General features: G+C 42.9%; 1 protein-coding gene across 2 annotated transcripts in view; it reads left to right on the top strand.

Moving 5' to 3' along the window:
• Window positions 1-1,642: 1,642 nt before the first annotated feature.
• ARAP2 (ArfGAP with RhoGAP domain, ankyrin repeat and PH domain 2) overlaps window positions 1,643-8,875 on the top strand; it is a 155,803-nt gene continuing 148,570 nt past the window's right edge. For both annotated transcript variants that reach the window (XM_067469010.1, XM_067469009.1), the window contains exon 1: window positions 1,643-1,893. The gene's annotated coding sequence lies outside the window, so the exon portion shown is untranslated. The remainder of the gene's footprint in view (window positions 1,894-8,875) is intronic.

Raw genomic sequence — 8,875 nt, 5'->3', positions numbered from 1 at the left:
CCCAACCCTGCTATACGCCTGCGAAACGTGGACTGTCTACAGACGTCACATGCAACTCCTGGAACGATTCTATCAGCGCTGCCTCCAGAAAATCCTGCAAATCTCTTGGGAAGACAAGTGGACAAATGTCAGCTTGTTGGAAGAAGCAAAGACCACCAGCACTGAAGCAATTTTATTTATCGTGTCAGGAGCAACCAGACAACAAAACAAAACAAACAAACAAACAGACAAAACACAAAGTTTGCAAGCTTGGTAGTTGATTAAATGTCCTTTGACCAGTAGCTGGCCACTTGGAGTGCCTCTGGTGTTGTTGCAAGAAGGTCCTCCATTGTAGCAGGGCTCAGGTTGCATTGCAGCAGGTGGTCAGTGGTTTCCTCTTCTCCACACTCGCATGTCGAGGATTCAACTTGTAGCCCCATTTCTTAAGGTTGGCTCTGCATCTCGTGGTGCCAGAGCGCAGTCTATTCAACGCCTTCCAAGTTGCCCAGTTTTCTGTGTGCCCAGGAGGGAGTCTCTCATTTGGTATCAGCCATTGGTTGAGGTTCTGGGTTTGAGCCTGCCACTTTTGGACTCTCGCTTGCTGAGGTGTTCCAGTGAGTCTCTCTGTAGATCTTAGAAAACTATTTCTTGATTTAAGTCGTTGACGTGCTGGCTGATACCCAAACAGGGTATGAGCTGGAGATGTCACTGCCTTTCACTATTGGCTGCTACTTCCTGGCAGATGTCAGGGGGTGCAATACTGGCTCAACAGTGTAATTTCTCCAGTGGTGTAGGGTGCAGGTCCCCGTGATGATGCAATGGTCTTTTGCCATCAACTCCGCTGGACCAGCCACGTTGTCTGGATATCCAACCACCGTCTCCCAAAGCAGTTGCTCTACTCCGAACTCAAGAACGGAAAATGTTGGAGGGCAGGAAAAGAGACTTAAAGATGGGCTCAAAGTCAACCTTAAAAACTCTGGCATAGACACTGAGAACTGGGAAGCCCTGGCCCTTGAGCGCTCCAGCTGGAGGTCAGCTGTGACCAGCAGTGCTGTAGAATTTGAGGGTGAAAGAGAGAAACGTGCCAAGAGGAAGGTGCGTCCAGCCAACCACGACCACCTTCCACCTGGAAACCAATGCCCTTATTGTGGGAGAAGATGCAGATGACTCCACAGTCACCTAGGGACCCTGTGCCAGGTCACTGATCCTGGAAGACTATCCTACTGGGGCAATGAGGGATCGCCTAAGTAAGTATAATCCAGTTCAAAGCAGAAAATGTTGGATTTTATTCAGCTGTGTGGAAGGGGCCCCTGAATATCAAGGCAAATAATCAACAATATCTGCTTTGAACTGGATTATCTGAGTCCACACTGCCATATAATCTGGTTCAATATGAATCTCATACTGCTGTGTGGAAAGGGGCCTAGAAGGACCCCAAGATTCTGGCTTCCCTTCCTTTGCTGGCTGAAGGAAACAAACTTCACCTAATGAATGGCTGCCTAGAAAGCAGCTCTTAAAGGCGCAGGAGCCCTTTAAAATATCTCAAAAGGTGTTGCTTTCGACAACAAGCGGGAGGACGAACTTCTGGCTTTCAAAAGAGGAAAAAAAAAACCCCAAACAACTCTCAACCTATTGAATGGCTGCCTAGGAAACGGCTCTTAAAGGCGCAGGAGCCCAGGGCTTCCCTCGGCGATTACCAAGCAAGGCCTTGTGGCCGCCTCCTTTCCCTGCTCTCCAAAGGTGAGCCCAGGCCTCGCCAGGTAACCCGGCGTGAGCGAATCAGAAAGAAGGAGGGAGGGAGAGAAGGAAGGAAGGAAGGAGAAAAGGAAAGTAAAAGACGGAGGCGGCGGAGAGTGGTATCCTCCCTCCTTCCATCCTCTGCGTGATCTGCTGCCTTCTTCTTAAAGGCGAGAGGTAAGTTTTGAAAGTTTCTGAAAAGTTCTTGTTGCGCCTTCGAACTCTCTGGGTCAAGGCCCTTCCACACAGCCACATAACCACGAATATCAAGGCAGAAAATCCCACAAGATCGGGTTTGAACTGGGTTATCTGAATCCACACTGCCATATATCCCAGTTCAAAGCAGATCATTCAGCTGTGTGGAAGGGGCCTCTGAAAGAGAGGGAGGAGGGAAGGAAGGAAGGAAGGAGAAGCTCTTTTGGTTGACTTTAGACCTTTTATGCCTCCTTGAGAAGACACTCCATGCTTGTTGAACAGTAGTTTGGGAAAGCACCCATTTAGGAGAGGTCTTGACAAAGTACAACTCCCATGAACCGTGTCAGTGAAAGTGGTATTGATCTGTATTATTCCAGTTGTGTGCATGCACTCTGAGTACCAGGGCCTTGCACAGTTGGGGTCTCCTATAAAGCTAGGCTGAAGAATTAGAATCCAATCTGTGTTTTGGGGTTGCAAAACAATAGGGCGGAGGTTTATATGTATTTAAGACCCCTGTATTTTAGTTGTCTTCTTCAGGTCTGCATTTTTCTATTTGTTCTTGCCACCCTCCTTCCCTATTACATATTTATATGGAGCCCCCCCATCCTGTGGCACAGCACTGCCGAACTTGCTGACCGAAATGTCAGTGGTTCGAATCCAGGGAGCAGGGTGAGCTTCCACTGTTAGACCCAGCTTCTGCCAACCTAGCAGTTCAAAAACATACAAATGTGAGTAGATCAATACGTACTGCTCCAGCGGGAAGGTAACAGCGCTCCATGCAGTCATGCTGGCCACATGACCGTGGAGGTGTCTGCGGACAACGCCAGCTCTTCAACTTAGAAATGGAGATGAGTGCCACCCTCAGAGTTGAACACGACTGGACTTAATCTCAAGGGGAAACCTTTATCATATATATATATATATATATATATATATATATATACACACACATACATACATACATACACACATACACACTAGCCGTCCCCTGCCATGCATTGCTGTGGCCCATTCTGGTGATCTGGAAAATAAAGTAATGAGAAAGTACTGGTTTCTAATATATGCCATTTCTTTATGCTTGTGGGTATACAGTATTTCTTGTTGTTTCTTTGTCAGTGTTGATGTGGAGATTGTCTGGTTTGCCTACTCTGGAACATGCAATATATAATTGTCCTTCTTTAGGGGTCCCTTTCAAATCTATAATACTATATGTGTGTGTGTGTGTGTGTGTGAATCATATCAATCTATCTATATCTATGGCTGGATGGTTTGTTGTCAGGAGGGCTTTGATTGCGTTTTCTTGCCCTGGTCAAGGGAGTTGGACTGGATGGCCTTGAGTATTTTCTGTTGGACATGGGGGTCCGGTGTGGGAAGTTTGCCCCAATTCTGTTGTTGGTGGGGTTCAGAATGCTCTTTGGTTGTAGGTGAACTGTAAATCCCAGTAATTACAACTCCCAAATGTCAAGGTTTATTTTCCCCAAACTCTATCTGTGTTCATATTTGGGCAAATAGAGTATTCGTGACAAGTTTGGTCCAGATCCATCATAGTTTGAGTTCACAGTGATCTCTGTAGATGAACTACAACTCCCAAACTCAAGGTCAATGCCCACCAAACCCTTCTAGGGTTTTCAGTTGGTCATGGGAGTCCTGTGTGCCACGTTTGGTTCAATTTAATCAATGGTGGAGTTCAGAATGCTCTTTTATTCTAGGTTAACTATAAATCCCAGTAACTACAACTCCCAAATGACAAAATCATTTTTTGAGTGATGGTCACTCCTTGGGTTAGTAGGTGTCTTGTGGCCAAATTTGGCGGCAATTCATCCAGGAATTTTTGAGTTATGTTAATTCCACAAACGAACAATACATTTTTACATCTATCTATCTATCTATCTATCTATCTATCTATACACACACACACACACACCACTCTTCTCACCCTGAAGGGGATTCAGAGCGGCTTTCAAGCTGGCAGTATTCAATGCCATACAACAAGAAACACAAATATTAAAATAATAAAAATTTAAAAAATTGTAACATATTAATATGTTACATTAATACTTTAAAATCAACCATTAAAATCACACAAATCCAAAATCTTAGTCCAGGAGCCATTCCAATTGTATTACGCTTACTCCATTGCGACCTATTGCACTGAAGGCTTGGCCCCATAGCCAAGTTTTCAATTTCTTTCTGAAGCTCAGGAGGGAGGAAGCTGATCTAATTTCACTGGGGAGGGATTTCCATAACCGAGGGGCCACCACTGAGAAGGCCCTGTTTTTCATCCCCACCAATCGTGCTTGGGAAGGAGGTGGAACTGAGAGCAGGGCCTCCCCAGAAGCTCTTAATCTCTGGGGTGGTTCATAGAGAGAGATACATTCAAACAAGTAAGCTGGGTCAGAACTGTTTAGGGCAATAGTTCTTAGCCTGTAGGTCCCCATGTATTTTGGCCTACAACTCCTAGAAATTCCAGCCAGTTTACTAACTGTTTTTGGAGAGTTTAAGGCCAAAACATCTGGGGACCCTCAGGCTGAGAACCGTTGGTTTAAGGCTTTATTGGCCAAAGGCAGCACTTTGAATTGGGCTCAATAGCAGACCGGCAGCCAGTGGAGCTGGTGTAACAGGGGGGTTGTGCACTTCTCATACTCCGCTCTGGTGGGCAATCTGGCTGCCTCTCGTTGGACTACTTGAAACTTCTGAATAGTCTTCAAAGGCAGCACCACGTAGAACACGTTGCAGTAGTCTATAAGAGATGTAACAGGTATATTCTATATACTTAAAGCATATAGTATATTCTACTTTATAACACTTTAATAAATTTTAATAACAATATTTCAATATATTAAACTAAACTACTTTAAATCTTTAATAACTTTATGTAACATGTTTTTGTTCCTGAGTGATACATCTCATTTCCTAATTGGTTCTATCATAACAACATGGAACAAGTTTATTAAACTGTACAAACTTTGTTTTTGCGTGACATCCTGCAGCACATTTTGTGATAGTTTTTCAATGAATATGTCATTGACTCTCAACCAATTCAACATAGTTTGTGACACAAAAATGAAGTTTTTGGAGTATAAAAACTTCTTTCAAAGTAAATACCACACAATTAAACAGGAAATTACACTATCACTGGAGCCCTGGTGGTGAAGCAGGTTAAACTGCTGAGCTGCTGAACTTGCTGACCGGGGAGTGGTGTGAGCTCCTGCTGTTAAGCCCAGCTTCTTCCAACCTAGCAGTTTGAAAACATACAAATGTGAGTAGATCAATAAGTACCATCCCAGCAGGAAAGTTATGGTGCACCATGCTGTCATGCTGGCTACATGACCTTGGAGGTGTCTATGGACAACACCAGCTCTTCAGCTTGGAGATGAGCACCACCTCCCAGAGTCAGACTCGATTAGACTTAATGTTAGACTTACCTTTAATACTTTCAAACCAGGAACAGAAAAAAAAATCAATTTTGTTACATAGTGTAATACAATCTATATTTTTGTGCGTTCTGTAAACTCTAAAAGCTCAGTTTGTATTTTCATTTCAGAGGCAGAGAAGGCCTTGCCTATCAGTAATTATTATAGCAACCCTGAAAGGAAAGTTTATATTCCTGTTTAAGAGGCAGAGAGACCCTGTCTATCAGTAATGTTACCATGATCCTCAAAGGGAGATCTATATTCCTATTTTAGAGGCACAGAGGCTCTTAGAGTAATGGTTAGACAATCCTGAAAGGTAAATTTCTTTCCCCATTTTAGAGACAGGAAGGCCTCATCCATCTGTATATGTTACCGCAATCCTGAAAGATAGGTTTGCGTTCCCATCTCAGAGGCATAACAAACCCGTCTATCATATTATAACAATCCTAAAAAGGAGGTTTATATTCCTGTTAGAGGCAGAGGGGCTCTAATAGTAATTGCTAGACAATCCTGAAAGATGAGTTTGTTTTCACATTTTAGAGCCAGAGAGGCTTTGTCTATCAGGAATTGTTATGAGGACCTTGAAAGGTTGGTTTATATCTCCAGATTGGAGGCAGGCCAGAGATAAGAGTTTGCTAAGGTCATTGATAGTTTTCATAAATGTTTCCAGTGGTATTGGAAAACCAGACATTCTGCATAGAGTTGCCCACATTTTGTAACTGAGCCCTCTCACCCTGTGCTTCCGGTTGCTGTTGTTTATTATTCATCTGCTCAGGAAAAGTCCTGCTTGTAAAACATCTGTTTTTGAGAAATGTTACAAGCGCAGCAGGGCTAACCCAATAAGATGGCAACCCTTAATATTGATGGATATTTGCCATTTCTCTGAAGAGGCAAGTGGTTGGAATTACAAGTTTGGGCTTGCTGCTTGGCTCTTTCTTGTCACTGTCTGTACACCTGAATGCTGAGAACAGCTCTACTTTCTTTAGTTAATGAGGACTTTTCTTCATTACTCAATTTCTTCTAGGCTTCCTTATGGCTCAGCCTCTTTATCTGCTTGTGGTGCAAGAGATCAGTTATGCCATGATTGACGTAAGAATAGACTGGGACTGGGATGGTCACTGTTGGGAATCACAAATTTCCTAATCTCCTATTATTGGCCCAATATGAAAGTTGTACTTTAAAAATAATTCCTCTAAATGCTGTAAAAATAATATCATTTTCCTGAGTGGTTTCAGAGCCCATTTACCTAGGGTCCTCCAACCTTTCATAGGGGAAAATAGGTACATGTGTGGTTATGATGGCAAAAGTTAGGAATGTGGAGGAAGGGACAAGCTGGGAGAGGCTGCACCAGTTTGCTTTTGCGTACACCTACTGGGAGGGCAAGGTTCTGCCCACTTCCTTCCTCTTCCTTCTACTGAGTTAACTGAGTTGAAACACTTTTGCTTTTGTCTTGTTGAAGGCTTTTATGGGCAGAACCACTGGGTTGCTGTGAGTTTTTCGGGCTGTATGACCATGTTCCAGAAGCTTTTCTCCTGACATTTCGCCCACATCTATGGCAGGCATTCTCAGAGGTTGAAGGGTCTGTTGGAAACGTTTCCAATAGATGCCTGCCATAGATGTGGGTGAAACATCAGGAGAGAATGCTTATAGAACATGGCCATACAGCCCGCAAAACTCATAGCAACTTTTGCTTTTGTAGAATGGGCCCTTGGCATCCACTTGGATTTGGTTTGTGGTTTGTCTGTTAATTTAAAAAAATCCATGGGTGCTCACGTCCCAATTTAAGTCACATTTGTGGCTTTGTCTTCTGCTGATTTGATTATTCTCAGATTTGATTTAAATGTTCTTTCTAAGGATCTCTAGATCAATGTTTCTCAACTGTGCTCCTCCAGGTGTTTTGGACTTCAGCATCCAGAAATCCCAGACAGCTTACTGGCTGTTAGGAATTGTGGGAGCTGAATTTCAAAACATCTGGAGGAGCACAGTTTGAGAAATTTTATCCTAGATCCTCTCGTGGTCAGCCTTCTCCAGGACCTAGAGATTTGTAGAGAGAACACTTCTCTAGGATCTCTAGGCCCCATCTACATAGCCATTTAATGAATTTGAAACTACTTTCCAAATATAGACAACAGACTCCCACAAAAGCACACAAAAGAAAGCCTTTAATGTGCCTCAGTGCTTTGTGGTTTGTGTAATCACCCTCTGGGCCTCAATGTGTTTTAGTATTTCCTGTGTAATCTATACAGCAAAACTGATTTCTTCAATATTTGTTTGTCATTGCATGAAATGTTCAGTGTAGATGGGGTCTAGGTCATTCAGTTTGATTTTATTGTTATCTTCTAGCACAGGCATGGGTAAACTTTGGCCTTCCAGTTGTTTCAGACTTCAATTACTGGTTGCTAGGAATTGTGGGAGTTGAAGTCCAAAACAACTGGAAGGCCAAAGTTTGCCCATGCCTGTTCTAGTGGAAATTGTGCTGGAAGACCTGGAAAATCTCAGATTAAGTGTTCTCTCAGCTTTAAAAGTAACAGTTTACTCATGGTTTTCACTTTTACAAGGATCCTGTGTATCCTGGTACATGCAGAGCAGGCATGAGCAAACTTCAGCCCTCCAGATGTTTGGCCTTCAACTCCCAGAAATCTTATCCAGCTTACCAGCTGTTAGGAATTGTGGAAGTTGAAGCCCAAAACACCTGGAGGGCCAAAGTTTGCCCATGCCTGATGTAGAGAACTGTATATGCAATGGCATAGTAAAATGGTGTGCTTAATTTAAAAAAAATGCCATGGGGGGGGGGGGTTGACAGGGGAGGGTATGTGTTTTGAAACCATGTATTTCCTTTAATTGAAGGAGAAATGCTGGAGGAAAAGGGGGGCATCAGATAAGCGAGTTGGATAAGATGGAATGTCGGATAAGTGAAGGTCGGATAAGTGAGATCTACTGTATATAAAGATACATGTTCAGGCACATATTTCTTTCTGAAATATGGAGTGAGTATATGCATAGGGGGAAAACAATATAAATCACCATTTCCAGATTGGAGTGAGGAACCTTGGCTCTCTAAGGAGTTTTGGATTTTAGATTCCAAGATCACTTGTCAATAACCCTATTGGCCATGGCTGGTGGGAATTAAAACCCAAAACTATACATTAAACAATGTATAGTTGAATTTGTGGATGCAAAATATGTGGATACAGAGGACTGGCTTTATACAATTTGGAATATTGGAAGTAAGCCGAAAATAAGGAGAAAAGTGAGAGGAGAAGAAACTTGAACATTATAAAAGCAGATGTAAAAGTAGGACAAAAGGTGATTCTTGAAAGCATTTTAGCTGTAAGCAATTGTGATGCAAGGACAGGCCCATACATGTGGGATTGGAGGCTTTCAGAGAGTACAAGGTGTGATTTTCTGTTGTAGCAGTTAAGCAATTGTTTTCCAAGCGCCACTTCACTCTTGAACTAAGTTTTTACTTATCCACTATGAGCTGTCTCCATAACCCCATATTTGTTCCTCTTTGGGGACTAGTTTCACTGACATTTTCTTAGATATATAGT

The sequence above is a fragment of the Anolis sagrei genome, chromosome 5 (assembly GCF_037176765.1).
Source record: "Anolis sagrei isolate rAnoSag1 chromosome 5, rAnoSag1.mat, whole genome shotgun sequence".
NCBI lineage: Eukaryota > Metazoa > Chordata > Lepidosauria > Squamata > Dactyloidae > Anolis > Anolis sagrei.
This window is presented reverse-complemented; position numbering and strand designations above follow the sequence as displayed.